We start from the raw sequence: 15,468 nt of genomic DNA, 5'->3' as shown, positions 1-15,468 counted from the left end.
TCCCATAGGTGATCTTCCTGAGTATCATTTTGTATTAGACGAGGATACACCAGACGCACGTGCAGAGGCTACAGACCTTGATGCGAGAGAGGAGGGGAATGTAGAGGCATGGACTCCTTCGATGTTGGTATGTGTATACATTTTTTTGTTATGACATATGTGATTTAAAGTTAATTTTTATAATAGAGTAATTTTAATTTTAAGCCATACTGACTTTTACATGTATGTGATCTTCATTCATGTTTATTTGATGACCGAGGAGGAGCTCAGACAGATAGATGATGCTACACTCTCAGCCATTTCATTTGGCCTTGAGACATCTACAGTACATTATGTTGTGTTCGCATTTCTTTTTTCTATTTCATATTGTAGCATATATGGTTGCTAATCTTTCTTTTATCTTGCAGATACCACCTGCCCCGGGGGGACAAAGTGCGGGGGGTGAGCCAGCATGCATTGACAAAGGAAAGGTAATTAGATGTTTTCTAATTGATTAAATATTGATGCATTCTTGTAAAATGTTTGTGATAATCTCATTTAATTACATTATTTATTGTATATAGGGTGTGGCTACTGGCGATGAGCTTGTACAGATTCGGCATCCTAGATCATCAGGGATTTTCATTCGCACAGAGAGCCCCATTGTATGTATAAGTATCATTTATTTTTTTATTTTTTTAATTGATGCAAAGGAAAGTATGATTGTTGTTCTATACAATTTCTATGATTTTTTCTGTACCAATAATGATTCATGTCTTGCATATGTTCATTACAACTTAAATAGGCTTATATGCACCTGTCCAACCAACCAAGTTGGTTACAAAGGTTTCTTTAATCAAACAAATACCAAATTACTAATTTCCCTCCAAAACTAATATGACCGTTTGAATTTGAAATTCAAATTTCAAACTATATTTTTTATGCATTCCCTAACTTTCTAAACTATTCCATTGACTCAAAATTGGTCATATGGATTTATTAAATGCAACTAAGTAAATTTCCAAAAAATTGAAGTTTTTATTATTTTTTCTCCAAACCACCGTACACTCTGATCTCCCCCTTTCAAATAAGATCACATATGACATATATAAACGTCTACATGACCGTTGGAACAACCATATAGGCGTTCCCAACCATAAAACAAACAAACAACCACTTTTTGCAAATACTGTTTAGACTCTAAATACCCTATTCTAAGGCCTTTTGGTCCCATGGAGTCACTTGGTTTATAACCACACCAAAATGCTTGTGGGCCTTACATGTGCCTTTATTACAAAACATAGACCAACTTGTAAAATATGGACCAAACCTTTATTCCAGCTTCCTAATCTACTTGAATCCTCGCTTTCATGGAGTGGCAAGGTGTCCGGCAATAGAGATACTTGTTCCCCCCTGCCACATAGGTTAGGTGCCCTGCACCACCTTTCCTCTCTCTCATTTTGAACACTAGTCCACCAAGTGAGTGATGTTCCTCTCAGTCTTGTTGTTGCTACTTTTACCTTCTTATCTGCCTCTATGTCTTCAAGATCAAAGTAGTTCTCAAGGGCCTCTATCCACCCTAGCACTTCTTCACTATCCATTTTACCCTGGTATATTGGAAAATCAATATGGTTCTTCCCACCATTACCTTGTACTGCCTTAATGATTCTCATAAATCTCCTTTCTTCAGGATCATCTGTTGTGTCATGCTCTTGCCTTGCATTACCAACCTCTTCTTCTTCATGGTTCTCTCCATGATTTCTTCCTCTAACCTCTTCTCCTCTAGGTTCTTGCCTTTCCTTTTCTAAGGATTCTATCCTTGCAATAAGCTTTAGCCTCTCTCTTCTCATCTGTCTTTCTTCCCTCACTCTAGATGCTTCAAGTTCTCTCCTCTCTCTTTTCTCTTTTGCCAACTCTTCTCTCAATTCTTCAAGTTCTCTAGCCATTTGATTTTTAGGAGGCATTTTCACAACAAGTTTTCTTCCTTCCCAAGGGCCAACTCACTAATTCTCTTTCTTTCCTCACCAAGAAATCTCTGGACACCACTTATGTACCTTTCAACTTTGGGACACACAAGGAGGAATTAGACACACCAAGGCTTCAACAAAGGGACCAACACACTAAGGATTTTCAAGATTATAGGTCTTGGTCACACTCCTAAACACCCAAACTTTAAAACCCTCCTTAAAATGGCTTAAAAACTAGGGCCTGCTTGTTCAAACCCCAAAACTCAATTCTAGAACGTTTTGACTTGTCTAATGACAAGATATGATCATGACAACCTACATGAACCTATCAAATGACACATCTACCATATGAAATCCTAAAATCCTATCTCATGCCCAATTACAACTTTCTTCCACATATGAGTCCAACATTATAACTTTGTATGCTTCCATGAGCCATAATTGGTGCAAGGATTGCCCAATTGACTTCAAGAGATGTTCCATGACCTCTGTAATGCCTTGGATTTTCAATGTTCCCCTGATGAGCATGGGATGCTCTTGCATCACTTATCTTCATAAATAAATTCAAAACTAATTTCCGTGATATTAACAACTACTATTTTGTATCTCATAGGAGACTCCTAGTGCACATGAGGTTCGACGGGACAGTTATGTAGATTTGATGACGCGGCCACTCACTCCTGAGGAGGAGCCTACAATAGTAAGTTGTAGTTTGAATTCATGATTAAATATGTTATAAATTTAGCATGCTATGAATTATAATGTTATAGTTTAAATTGTAGATTCATCTGACAAAGGTATTTGAACATATACAGCCCACAATCACAGAGGTACCAGCATTGCCGAGGGCATACGAGAGGACTCCTGACCGGCGCAGGAGGTCAACGAGAGAGGTATTTATTATGAAATTTTGATAGTATTAATCTCCAATATGGAAAAGATCATTATTCATTTGAGTAATTCAATGTTAGATACGTAGAATCATATAAATTTAGTAGTCTAACTTTGGGTTTTCCTTTTTTGTTTATGTAGGAGGCATCCGATCCACCTAGTGTAGCGAAGAGGCTGCATTTTGATCATCCACCAGCACCCTAGGATAGTATAGTTTTCGTAGGATGCATCATGAGACATTTTGAGATGGCATATGCCACATTGTATATAGAAACATTGATATTATACACATTCTGATGGCAGGATCAGCCACATTTTGTATATGGATCTATGTATTTTGATATATATATATTTGAGTACTTTGTCTATGGATACATGATCTTTGATATATATTTGTGTAAAATTTTGTCTATGGATACATGTATTTTGATATATATTTTTATCATTTACGTGCACAATGATATACATATTAATTTAGTATCTAGTATTGTTCAATTTATCTTGGATCATGTGTCATGCCCTAAATTTTACTAGTAAAAGCACAACAATTTTTTTTTTTTTTTTAGCTTATGAAGTCGCATAAGAAATTACATATTGTAAAACAAGGTTATCATTGAATAGGAGTTCATGACTCATGTGAATAGTGTGAAGGTGTTAACATTTTAGTCACAGGTGGTTTTCAAATAGATTGGATGACAGTCTAGTTCAAGTTAGCGTCACGAGTCAAACGAGCAAGTTCAAGATACGACACTCATAAATTAGTGAGGTAATTCATATCCTAACAAGCCTCTGATACTAATATTCTATTAGGGTCTGTCAGTTGTATCATATGGACTGGGTCGTGATTCTAGCATGTAAGGGAAGGGGATCAAAATTACTTATTATCCTCATTACCAATGTACACACATTCATTAATCATTACAATATATATTAATGTGACAATTAGTATATTACTATATCCTCATTATCTATCAACATTGCTTCCTCACCAAATTATTGAGTGCACAACAAGATTGTAAGCAATCTACTAAGTTTTAAATTTATACAATCAATGGTATCACATAACATCTATGGATTGTTATTATCAACTAGTCATTTACAATACCACAAGGAGAAAACTTTCTTTCACATTTTCAAATGATAACAATGATGTCAAAGTAAATCTGTGACTCGTACCAATGCTTTCATAACAATATAAACTCCAAATGAAACATGCATATACAACCTTATCAATATTTTCTTCTACACGTACATTAGTTAACAATGATACAATCGCCTTCCATCACAATGGGGCAACATAAGGGACTTTTCAAAATCATAAGGAACATGGACAATGAGTAGCATGAACATTGTCCAACATGATCGTTGAGAACATGAACAAGCTGGTGAATCCTCCTTCACAAATGAGAGCACAATGTCAAGTTTTCTCATCCAACATCAATCTGCAAGATGATCATTCCAAGCCATTTCCATTGCTCCCTTGGACACAAATCTGCATATGCAACACAACAAAATAACAAGGACCATGGGTGCTTTCCACCCAACCATAGGCCTCAAAGAGACCACCCCCGCGCTAGGGAACAAGGCTCAAACTGGGATACACACACAATCTTTCAATGCATAAACATTACATTTCAAACTTGAACAATTTCCCCCCAAGACTATTTCACAATGGCTTCACAGATGGAACCATAAACATAGGGTGAAGGTGTGTTCTAAAATGGAGACTTGCCATATCAAACCATATTTGCAATAAACAATTTTCATGCCCTCTCGGGGCTATCATAATTCACCAAATTTCATGCCCTCTCGGGGCTATCATAAATGAACCATTTAATGCCCTCTCGGGGCCTCCACATTTCCTCCTCCAAACCCACTACCATCAGCTGTAACTCCTCAAACTTCCTTTCTACACCATACTTTCCTTATCACCCCCAACAAGATATGAAATGTTATGGCATACAATGGAGCCCATACTCCAAGGTTCTCAATACATTTTTCGAACCCAACTTAAGCCCTTCACCCTGGACTTCTCTTCTCTTCCCACAAGGGTGAGTGTAAGTCCCAATCCCATAACAATACTCAAGCACAAAACAAGAAAACAAAACCAAGTAGAAATAAAACAAGAAATTTTGGCAAACACCCCACTAGTTTGGCCAAGACCCTCTAATAAAGCCTTCCCACTAACTTATTTTAGCAAAAATACTAAGACACTCCATCGTTACGAACTTATCTCCTCTAACGGTTCATCGATAGCCCTCACAAGCTCTAAGTTATGACCCTCGAAGGATCGACTTCAAAATGCACTTAGAGCACCTTGAAGACTCCTCGGTACGGGGTGGCCGCAAATGATGGATGGTCTTCGTGGATAGAACAAAGGTGTGACTAGGGTTCACCCGCTCATCTGGAGCTAATGGGACTGATGATTCGATGCCAAGATCAGCGGTTTCAAAGTTACGCTGTGGTGCACCTATGAACTGAGGCACACTACGAGTTTTGGCATCGAGCGAGATCGTTGTGCTGAATCTAAACAGAATGTGATCTCTCAAAAATGAGATAGGTTATTTTAGGCCTCAGGATCACCGTCCTATAGCATTTGACAATTCATCGATAGCCCTCACGAGCTCTGAGTTATGACCCTTGAAGGATCGACCTCAAAATGCACTTAGAGCACCTTGAAGACTCCTCGGTACGGGGTGGCCGCAAATGATGGATGGTCTTTGTGGCTAGAACAAAGGTGTAACTAGGGTTCAACCGCCCATCTAGAGCTAATGGAACTGACGATTCGATGCCAAGATCAGCGGTTTCAAAGTTACACTGTGGTGCACCTATGAACTGAGGCACACTGCGAGTTTTGGCATCGAGCGAGATCGCTATGCTGAATCCAAACAGAATGTGATCTCTCGAAAATGAGATAGGTTATTTTAGGCCTTAGGATCACCGTCATGTAGCATGTGACAGTTCATCAATAGCCCTCACGAGCTTTGAGTTATGACCCTCGAAAGATCAACCTCAAAATGCACTTACAGCACGTTGGAGACTCCTCGATACGGGGTGGCTGCAAATGATGGATGGTCTTCGTAGCCAGAACAAGGGTGTGACTAGGGTTCACCCACCCATCCGGAGCTAATGGCACTGATGATTCGATGCCAAGATCAGCGGTTTCAAAGTTACGCTGTGGTGCACCTATGAACTGAGGCACACTGTGAGTTTTGGCATCGAGCGAGATCGTTGTGCCGAATCCAAATGGAATGTGATCTCTCAAAAATGAGATAGGTTATTTTAGGCCTCAGGATCATCATCCTGTAGCATTTGACAGTTCATCAATAGCCCTCACGAGCTCTGAGTTATGACCCTCGAAAGATCGACCTCCAAATGCACTTAGAGCACCTTGGAAACTCCTCAGTACGGGGTGGCCGCAAATGATGGATGATTGTTTGAAGACTACTCCATGTGTCACTATCTTTCTTGGAAAAAAAAATTGCTTTTGAACATCAAGCTTGCAATATTATCAATTATTGTCAAACTTTTTCAACCAAGTCAAAATGTCAAATGCAAATATTTGTTTGCATTTTTTGCTAAGGGGAGTTTCATAAATTGAGTTTGATTTTCTATGTCTCTAGTGCTTGAACATACTTAAAATGGCTCTTTGGTCTTAGAGCTATTGGTATTTTCTAACTTCATGGTCTATGATATGCATACTAAGAATTTCTTTCACTAAATGGTTTCCTTGATCTATTGACTACACTTAAATTTGTTCACTTGTCATCTCTCTTTCTATATGTTCAATACAAAGAGCTAGAAGAGACAAATAATCTTTCTTACCTTCATCTCTCTAAGCACATGATAGAAATCAATTCTAAACTTGAGAAAAGGTTAGAGGAGAATATTGCATTCTTAAATTAATCTCCCTTAAGACCTTTACATACACACGGGGCATTCTTAAATTAATCTCCATGGAAGAAAATTTCATAAAACTAAAGATTCCATAGTGTTGAAACATAAAATCCAAGATCTCATTTATGATGGGATTGTTGATACCTCTAATGACTCATCCACTCATAGCCTTCATATCCAACTTCATATCATGTCAGTATGCATGTGCTATCTTGCTTATTGGCTTTAATTGCTTATCCTACATGCTATCTTCTTTCATGGATTTTATGGCTTATCCCAAATGTGCTTCATACAACTTTTCAATATGAAAGTCTTTCAAAACATTATACAATATTATGACTCTTTATGCTTTCAAATGCTATGATTGGTTGTAAAATGGAAGAAATCAAGTATTCTAATTGTTCATCCGTACTTTATGGAATTTTCTTATTTGATTAGTTTGATAAAAATAGTTTTAATAATCATAATGTCAGCTTTATGTCAAATAAGGAAAAAACCAAATTTGTAATAAGATATCCGCATGCAATTATATTTCATATAGTTATAAATGCTCTTAAAATTGTCGTTATAGCCTTGTATCACATGCAAATATGATTTGGAAGAACTTGTTCAATATCTTCCTCTTATAATTCCTTACAAAGAACCTACCAAAATACAAAAACCATATACAAAAAACTACACATTTTACATCATAATACATCATAAATTTTAGAAATTCTCCCCAATACCACCCCCCTCCAACTCTTCATGATGTACCTACATTCCAATATCATACAAAAATTAGTAACTTATTGTATTAAACAAGATAATCATCAATTCATTAAATCATTATGAAGAAAATAACATAAGAAGTATATATACCTAGTCAAGTATTCCAATAGGGTCCTCTCTCTATTTTAGGGTCTCCAACAAGGCTTCATGATCAGCATTAGCAATAGTAAAAAGTTCTTTTACTTTTGGTCTTCCTTGATGCTTCAATAACTTTACATTTGTTGCTATAATAAGATGTGAATATACGAGAATTACTTTGTGCTTCTGATAGTCTTCGAATGCAGGAATTCCGTTCCTTCTAAGCATGTATGTTCGCAGCCATGTTCCAGCAACAACCACTGAACCAGTAGGATACGTGAATCCATCATCATCTGTGATCGGTTGTGCAAGTTTTTGTTTTCCTCTTACACAACGTGCTAACCAATAATCGGATTTCTCATCATTCCCCTGTGGTGCAACCAATGCAAAGACATGTCCTGGCTGAAGTAGATCTGATAGATGATTATGCTCAAGTGAACTTTCCATGTCATCATTTTTGATAGAGGGTATGATAGACAATGGAGTAAGATAATGTGGGTCCCATGTGTCCACCCACTCACTTGACTCACAGTGATCCCAATCACACTGAAAACAAGTACGACAAAAACAAGCTAGTTATCGTGTCCAAATGGTCCATGTACTAGAATTAGAGCTCTGAAATGAATGCATTTTTGATGAGTCTGTCACTGTAGCACAATCTGATCTATCACCTATGGACCCTTCCTCAACCAACCAAAAGAACCTGCGTACCACTGAATTAAGAGTCCCCCCCTGTGATAATGCTAAACTACACCAATCAATAATGCTACGAGCATCAAGAAGCTTTGTTGTTGGAATCTTTAGTTGCTCCTTAACTAGAGATCTCTTCACACATGCCCCTGCTCCATCATGTTCCCCTTTTCCATGGCCGGACTCAAAAAAACTCCAAATATGAGGCACCCCTCTCTCTACGTGCATCTTACACAAACAATAAAAAATGCGAGCATTCTTGAATTGACCTGTACAGTTATCTAACCAAATGATATGTTTATCCATAGCAATTGCATGCTCGTGTAAGAAATAAAAAAAATTCTCGAAACAATGTTGCACAAACTCATGAGAGTGAGATCTATCATCACTCATATAAAAATGATACTCTCTAATAATCTTTCGATTATCTTCCGCACTATCAGGGGCATGTCTATATGTTATGTGAACAAAAATTGCAATATGAATAGAGTTGTAATACTGAGATTGTGTCTCATTTTGAGGTTGCAATGTGTAGTTCTCAGAAAAATCAACAACTGATATAATAGTGCCAATGGGAAAAGTCTCCTTACACGTTCTAAATTGTTGATCCAACCACTAAGACCTGTGACTATGTCTTGCATACTTGTAAAAAAGATTTACCTTGAAATCTGGAATAAAATTAGCCACATTGATATCTTTTCCAACCAATTCACATCTAGAGCTCTCACTCCCACTCTTCAATGTGCATTTCACCATTTCATAGACCCTTTTTTTCACTATTGTCTTTCCAAGATCTTGTTCACACCCCTCATGGAAACATGTGTCAAACTTGGATAAGCCACCACATTCTGAACACTTCTCATTTAAGCAAGCATTTTTATAAAAGGAACAACCATCAACTCTATGACATAAGAGTTGATCTAACAAGTCTCTTGATGATTTTGGAAGCCCACTAGCCCCACAATCCTCCAACATTTCTTTACTATGCAAAGTAGAACGGATGGAGCATAATAGTTCATGGTGCATAGAAAACTCAACATGATATTTGCAACAACATGTATTTCGAATTTTGATTGGCACACAATAAAATAGCTTCAAAGATTCAAAAGCCCTTTGTGATATATGAACACTTGGATGACTCTCTCTAAATTGTTTGAACAACATAGTTTGACTTACCTCCAAATAGTGTTTAGGATGTGGCGTGCGGTCTCTGATGTCAATTCTCAACTTTAAGACATCTTTAGCATTGGGTGATACTCATGAGTTAGAGTGCCAAAATTGTATAAATTCTTCCTTCACATCGTCGGATAGCTTCTTATCAAAACGTGGAAGTCTCCCACCAAATGCCCATGTTTCATTTTGAAGAGGATCATCAATTTTCTCTCGTCGACTAAGTGCTCTTCTCAAAGTAGTACGATTTAGATTCAAATCAATACAAGTTTGTCTCATATATCTACCCTTTCTCAAATGATGACTTACCAAAGAGGTTGTAATAACCCTTCGAGCAGCTCTATTATCCTTCTCTTTGCTATTTTTCCCAACGCTATTGAGAGCACTGAAAAGATTCTTCACAATAATGGCATTTATTTCCAACTTTTTATTGACACGAATTTTCAATTTGGAAAGCATAGGTCTCATCTTTTGCATCTTTAATAAGTGCATGAAAAGCTAACATTGCTCTACCACTGTCTTGTTGCCGAAAAACATCTGATATAGTCTTGAAACCCATAACCGAATGGTTCTTTCTGATTTTTTTACTTCCAAACTAGTCATAATCGTTTCATCAATTTCAATTATCCATTTTGGTGTTTTAGAACCTTCATGTCAATTATAATTAGGAGATATGTAAGGTTCTTGTGCATTAAGTTCCTGTGCATTGTCATCTTCGACATGGTCAATTATGCAATTTGGATTATGACTTGGTGGCATTTCTTTTTCAAAATTTTCAATCTCTACATTTTCAATTTCCGCATTATCATTTTCAATAGGTACATTTTCAATCCCCAACTATACATTTTCATTATCTGACTCTATGATTTCATCTTCTATTAATTCATCATCAACTTGATTGATATTTAGCATACCTTGTCTTTTTTTTTCGGTGTTTCATTTTGTCCTTTTCCCTATATGCTGCAATGTCTTCATTGGATATCTTCCTTTTACGTTTATTCTTTCGATGATTGTTGCTCCCCATTCAGATGACAAATTCGAACACCTAAGGTTATATTTTCAAATTCTTTTTGATTGGTTGGGCCCCAAAACACGAATTTTTACAAATCTCATGAAAAAAGAGGTAAAAAAATAATGTTGTCGGGTTTGTAGGGACAGTCAAATATTTGAAATTGATGCTAGTATAATCGGATATCCAATAATAGATCGGATATCCGATCCAAGATCGGATATCTGATATAGAAAAAGGACTTTTGGGGGGAAAACTTGCTAAGCTTTCCCTCCTTTGCCACAATAATATTAATATTATGAAAATATTTGGAGGCAAACGAATTTAATTTATAACTAACTTAATAAAATATCAATAATATTAATATAAAATAGTATTAATATACCTATAGTATCAATATTATTATTATACCTATAATAGTATTAGTATTATTAATATAGATATAACAATGTAAATATATAGTGTTTATTTATATTAAGCTACAATATATAGTATTAATATATATTATTATTATAGCTATATTAGTATTATTATTATTACTATACATATAATAATATTAATATTTAGTGTTTATTTATATTATAATTATTATCCTAAAATAGTATAAAAAGTATATCCTAAAATATTACGTTATATATACTAAAATATTACGTTATTATATAGATATATTAATAACATATATATTAATATAATAATATTTATAATATATATTATATTTAAAAAAATATTACATTGTTATATATATATTATATTATTATACATATTAATATAATAATATATAATACAAAGAGGGTCATCATTTAATGGGTCAAAGGGGGTCATAGGTCACCCTATGACCCACTTTGACTCATATGAACGACTCGACTATGTCCTTAGGGGTCCTAGGACCCCTAGGGACATACGTCATTGTTTAATGGATCAAAGGGGGTCATAGGTCACCCTATGACCCCCTTTGACTCATATGAACGATTCAAATATGTCCCTAGGGGTCCTAGGACCCCTAGGGACATATGTCATCATTTAATGGGTCAAAGAGGGTCATAGGTCACCCTATGACCCCCTTTGGCCCATATTACCCATTCGAATATGTCCCTTGGGGTCCAAGGACCCCTAGGGACATATGTCATAGTTTAATGGGTCAAAGAGGCTCATAGGTCACCCTATGACCCCCTTTGACCCATAATACCCATTCGACTATGTCCCTAGGGGTCCTAGGACCCCTAGGGACATACGTCGTCGTTTAATGGATCAAAAGGGGTCATAGGTCACCCTATGACCCCCTTTGACTCATATGAATGATTCAAATATGTCCCTAGGGCTCCTAGGGCCCCTAAGGACATATGTCATCATTTAATGGGTCAGAGAGGGTCATAGGTCACCCTATGACCCCCTTTGACCCATATTACCCATTCGAATATGTCCCTAGGGGTCCTAGGACCCCAAGAGACATATATCATCGTTTAATGAGTCAAAGAGGGTCATAGGTCACCCTATGACCCCGTTTGACCCATATTACCCATTCGAATATCTGCCTAGGGGTCCTAGGACCCCTAGAGACATATATCATCGTTTAATGGGTCAAGAGGGTCATAGGTCACCCTATGACCCCCTTTGACCCATATGTACGATTCGAATATGTTCCTAGGGGTCCTAGGACCTCTAGAGACATATGTCGTCATTTAAAGGGTCAAAGAGGGTCATAGGTTACCCTATGACTCCATTTGACCCATATTACCCATTCGTATATGTCCCTAGGGGTCCTAGGACCCCTAAGAACATATGTCGTCGTTTAATGCATCAAAAGGGGTCATAGGTCACCATATGACCTTGTTTGACTCATATGAACGATTCAAACATGTCCCTAGGGGTCCTAGGACCCCTAGGGACATACGTTGTCGTTTAATGGGTCAAAGGTGGTCATAGGTCACCCTATGACCCCCTTTGACCCATATGAACGATTGGAATATGTCCCTAGGGTCCTAGGACCCCTAGGGACATATGTCATCATTTAATGGGTCAAAGAGGGTCATAGTACACCCTATGACCCCATTTGACCCATGTTACCCATTCGAATATGTCCCTTGGGGTCCGAGGACCCCTAGGGACATATGTCATCGTTTAATGGGTCAAAGAGGGTCATAGGTCATACTATCACCCTCTTTGACCCATAATACCCATTCGAATATGTCCCTAGGGGTCCTAGGACACCTAGGGACATATGTCATCGTTTAATGGGTCGAAGGGGGTCATAGGTCACCCTATGACCCCCTTTGACCCATATGAACAATTTGAATATGTCCCTAGGGTCCTAGGACCCATAGAGACATATGTCGTCGTTTAATGGGTAAGACCTATGACCCCCTTTGACCCATATTAACCATTCGAATATGTCTCTTGGGGTCCAAGGACCCCTTGGGACATATGTCATTGTTTAATGGGTCAAAGAGGGTCATAGGTCACCCTATGACCCCCTTTGACCCATAATACCCATTCGAATATGTCCCTAGGGGTCCTAGGACCCCTAGAGACATATGTCGTCGTTTAATGTGTCAAAGGGGGTCATAGGTCACCCTATGACCCCATTTGACCCATATGTACGATTCGAATATGTCCCTAGGGGTCCTAGGAGCCCTAAGGACATATGTCGTCATTTAATGGGTCAAAGCGGGTCATAGGTCACCCTATGACCCCCTTTGACCCATATGAACGATTCAAATATGTCCCTACGGGTCCTCGGACCCCTAAGGACATATGTCTTCATTTAATGGTTCAAAGAGGGTCATAGGTCACCCTATGACCCTCTTTGACCCATATGAACAATTTGAATATGTCCCTAGGGGTTTGAGGACCCCTAGGGACATATGTCGTCATTTAATGGGTCAAAGAGGGTCATAGGTTACCCTATGACACCATTTCACCTGTATTACCCATTCGAATATGTCCCTAGGGGTCCTAGGAGCCCTAGGGACATATGTCATCATTTAATGGGTCAAAGGGGGTCATAGGTCACCCTATGACACCCTTTGACCCTTATGAAGAATTGGAATATGTCCCTAGGGGTCCAAGGACCCCTAGAGAAATATGTCATCGTTTAATGAGTCAGAGAGGGTCATAGGTCACCCTATGACCCTCTTTGACCCATATTACGAATTTGAATATGTCCCTAGGGGTCCTAGGACCCTTAGAGACATATATCATCGTTTAATGGGTCAAAGAGGGTCATAAGTCACCCTATGACCCCCTTTGACCCATATGAATGATTGGAATATGTCCCTAGGTGTCCCAGGACCCCTAGGAACATATGTCATCGTTTAATGGGTCAAAGAGGGTCATAGGTCACCCTATGACCCCCTTTGACCCATATTTCTCATTCGAATGTGTCTCTAGAGGTCCTAGGACCCCTAGGGACATATGTCGTCGTTTAATGGGTCAAAGAGGGTCATAGGGCCATTTGACTCATATTACCCATTCGAATATGTCCCTTGGGGTCCGAGGACCCCTAGGGACATATGTCGTCCTTTAATGGGTCAAAGAGGGTCATAGGTCACCCTATGACCCCCTTTGACCCATAATACCCATTCGAATATGTCCCTAGGGGTCCTAGGACCCCTAGAGACATATGTCATCGTTTAATGGGTCAAAGGGGGTCATAGGTCACCCTATGACCCCCTTTGACCCATATTATCCATTTGAATATGTCCCTAGGTGTCCTAGGACCCCTAGCGACATATCTCGTCATTTAATGAGTTAAAGAGGGTCATAGGGTGACCTATGACCCCCTTTGACTGATATTACCCATTCGAATATGTCTCTAGGGGTCCTAGGATCCCTAGAGACATATATCATCGTTTAATGGGTCAAAAAGGGTCATAGGTCACACTATGACCCCCTTTGACTCATATGTACGATTCGAATATGTCCCTAGGGGTCGTAGGACCCTTAGAGACATATGTCGTCATTTAAAAGGTCAAAGAGGGTAATAGGTTACCCTATGACCTCATTTGACCCATATTACCCATTCGAATAAGTCCCTAGGTGTCCTAGGACCCCTAGGCACATATGTCATCGTTTAATGCATCAAAGGGGGTCATAGGGTGACCTATGACCCCCTTTGACTCATATGAATGATTAAAATATGTCCCTAGGGGTCCTAGGACCCCTAGGGACATATGTTGTCGTTTAATGGGTCAAAGGGGATCATAGGTCACCCTATGACCCCCCTTGACCCATATGAACGATTGAAATATGTCCCTAGGGTCCTAGGACCCCTAGGGACATATGTCATCGTTTAATGGGTCAAAGAGGGTCATAGGTCACCCTATGACCCCATTTGACTCATATTACCCACTCGAATATGTCCCTTGGGGTCCGAGGACCCCTAGGGACATATGTCATCGTTTAATGGGTCAAAGAGTGTCATAGGTCACCCTATGACCCCCTTTGACCCATATTACCCATTCGAATATGTCCCTAGGGGTCCTAGGACCCCTAGAGACATATATTGTCATTTAATACGTCAAGAGTGTCATAGGTCACCCTATGATCCCCTTTGATCCATATGAACGATTCGAATATGTCCCTAGGAGTCCGAAGACCCCTAGAGACATATGTTATCGTTTATTGGGTCAAAGAGGGTCATAGGTTACCCTATGACCCCATTTGACCCATATTACCCATTCGAATATGTCCCTAGGGGTCCTAGGACCCTTAGCGACAAATGTCATCGTTTAATGGGTCAAAGAGGGTCATAGGTCACCCTATGACCCCCTTTGACCCATATTACCCATTCAAATATGTCCCTAGGGGTCCGACGACCCCTAGAGACATATATCATCGTTGAATGGGTCAAGAGAGTCATAGGTCTCCCTATGACTCCCTTTGACCCATATGAACGATTCGAATATGTCCGTAGGCGTCTTAGGACCCCTAGAGACATATGTCATCGTTTAATAGGTCAAAGAGGGTCATAGGTTACCCTATGACCCAATTTGACTCATATTACCCATTCGAATATGT

Source organism: Cupressus sempervirens, chromosome 6 (genome assembly GCF_028749045.1).
Source record: "Cupressus sempervirens isolate cs-2001-9-10 chromosome 6, ASM2874904v1, whole genome shotgun sequence".
In the NCBI taxonomy this organism is placed as follows: Eukaryota; Viridiplantae; Streptophyta; class Pinopsida; order Cupressales; family Cupressaceae; genus Cupressus; species Cupressus sempervirens.
The sequence above is the reverse complement of the archived record's forward strand: the minus strand, read 5'-3'. Positions refer to the sequence as shown.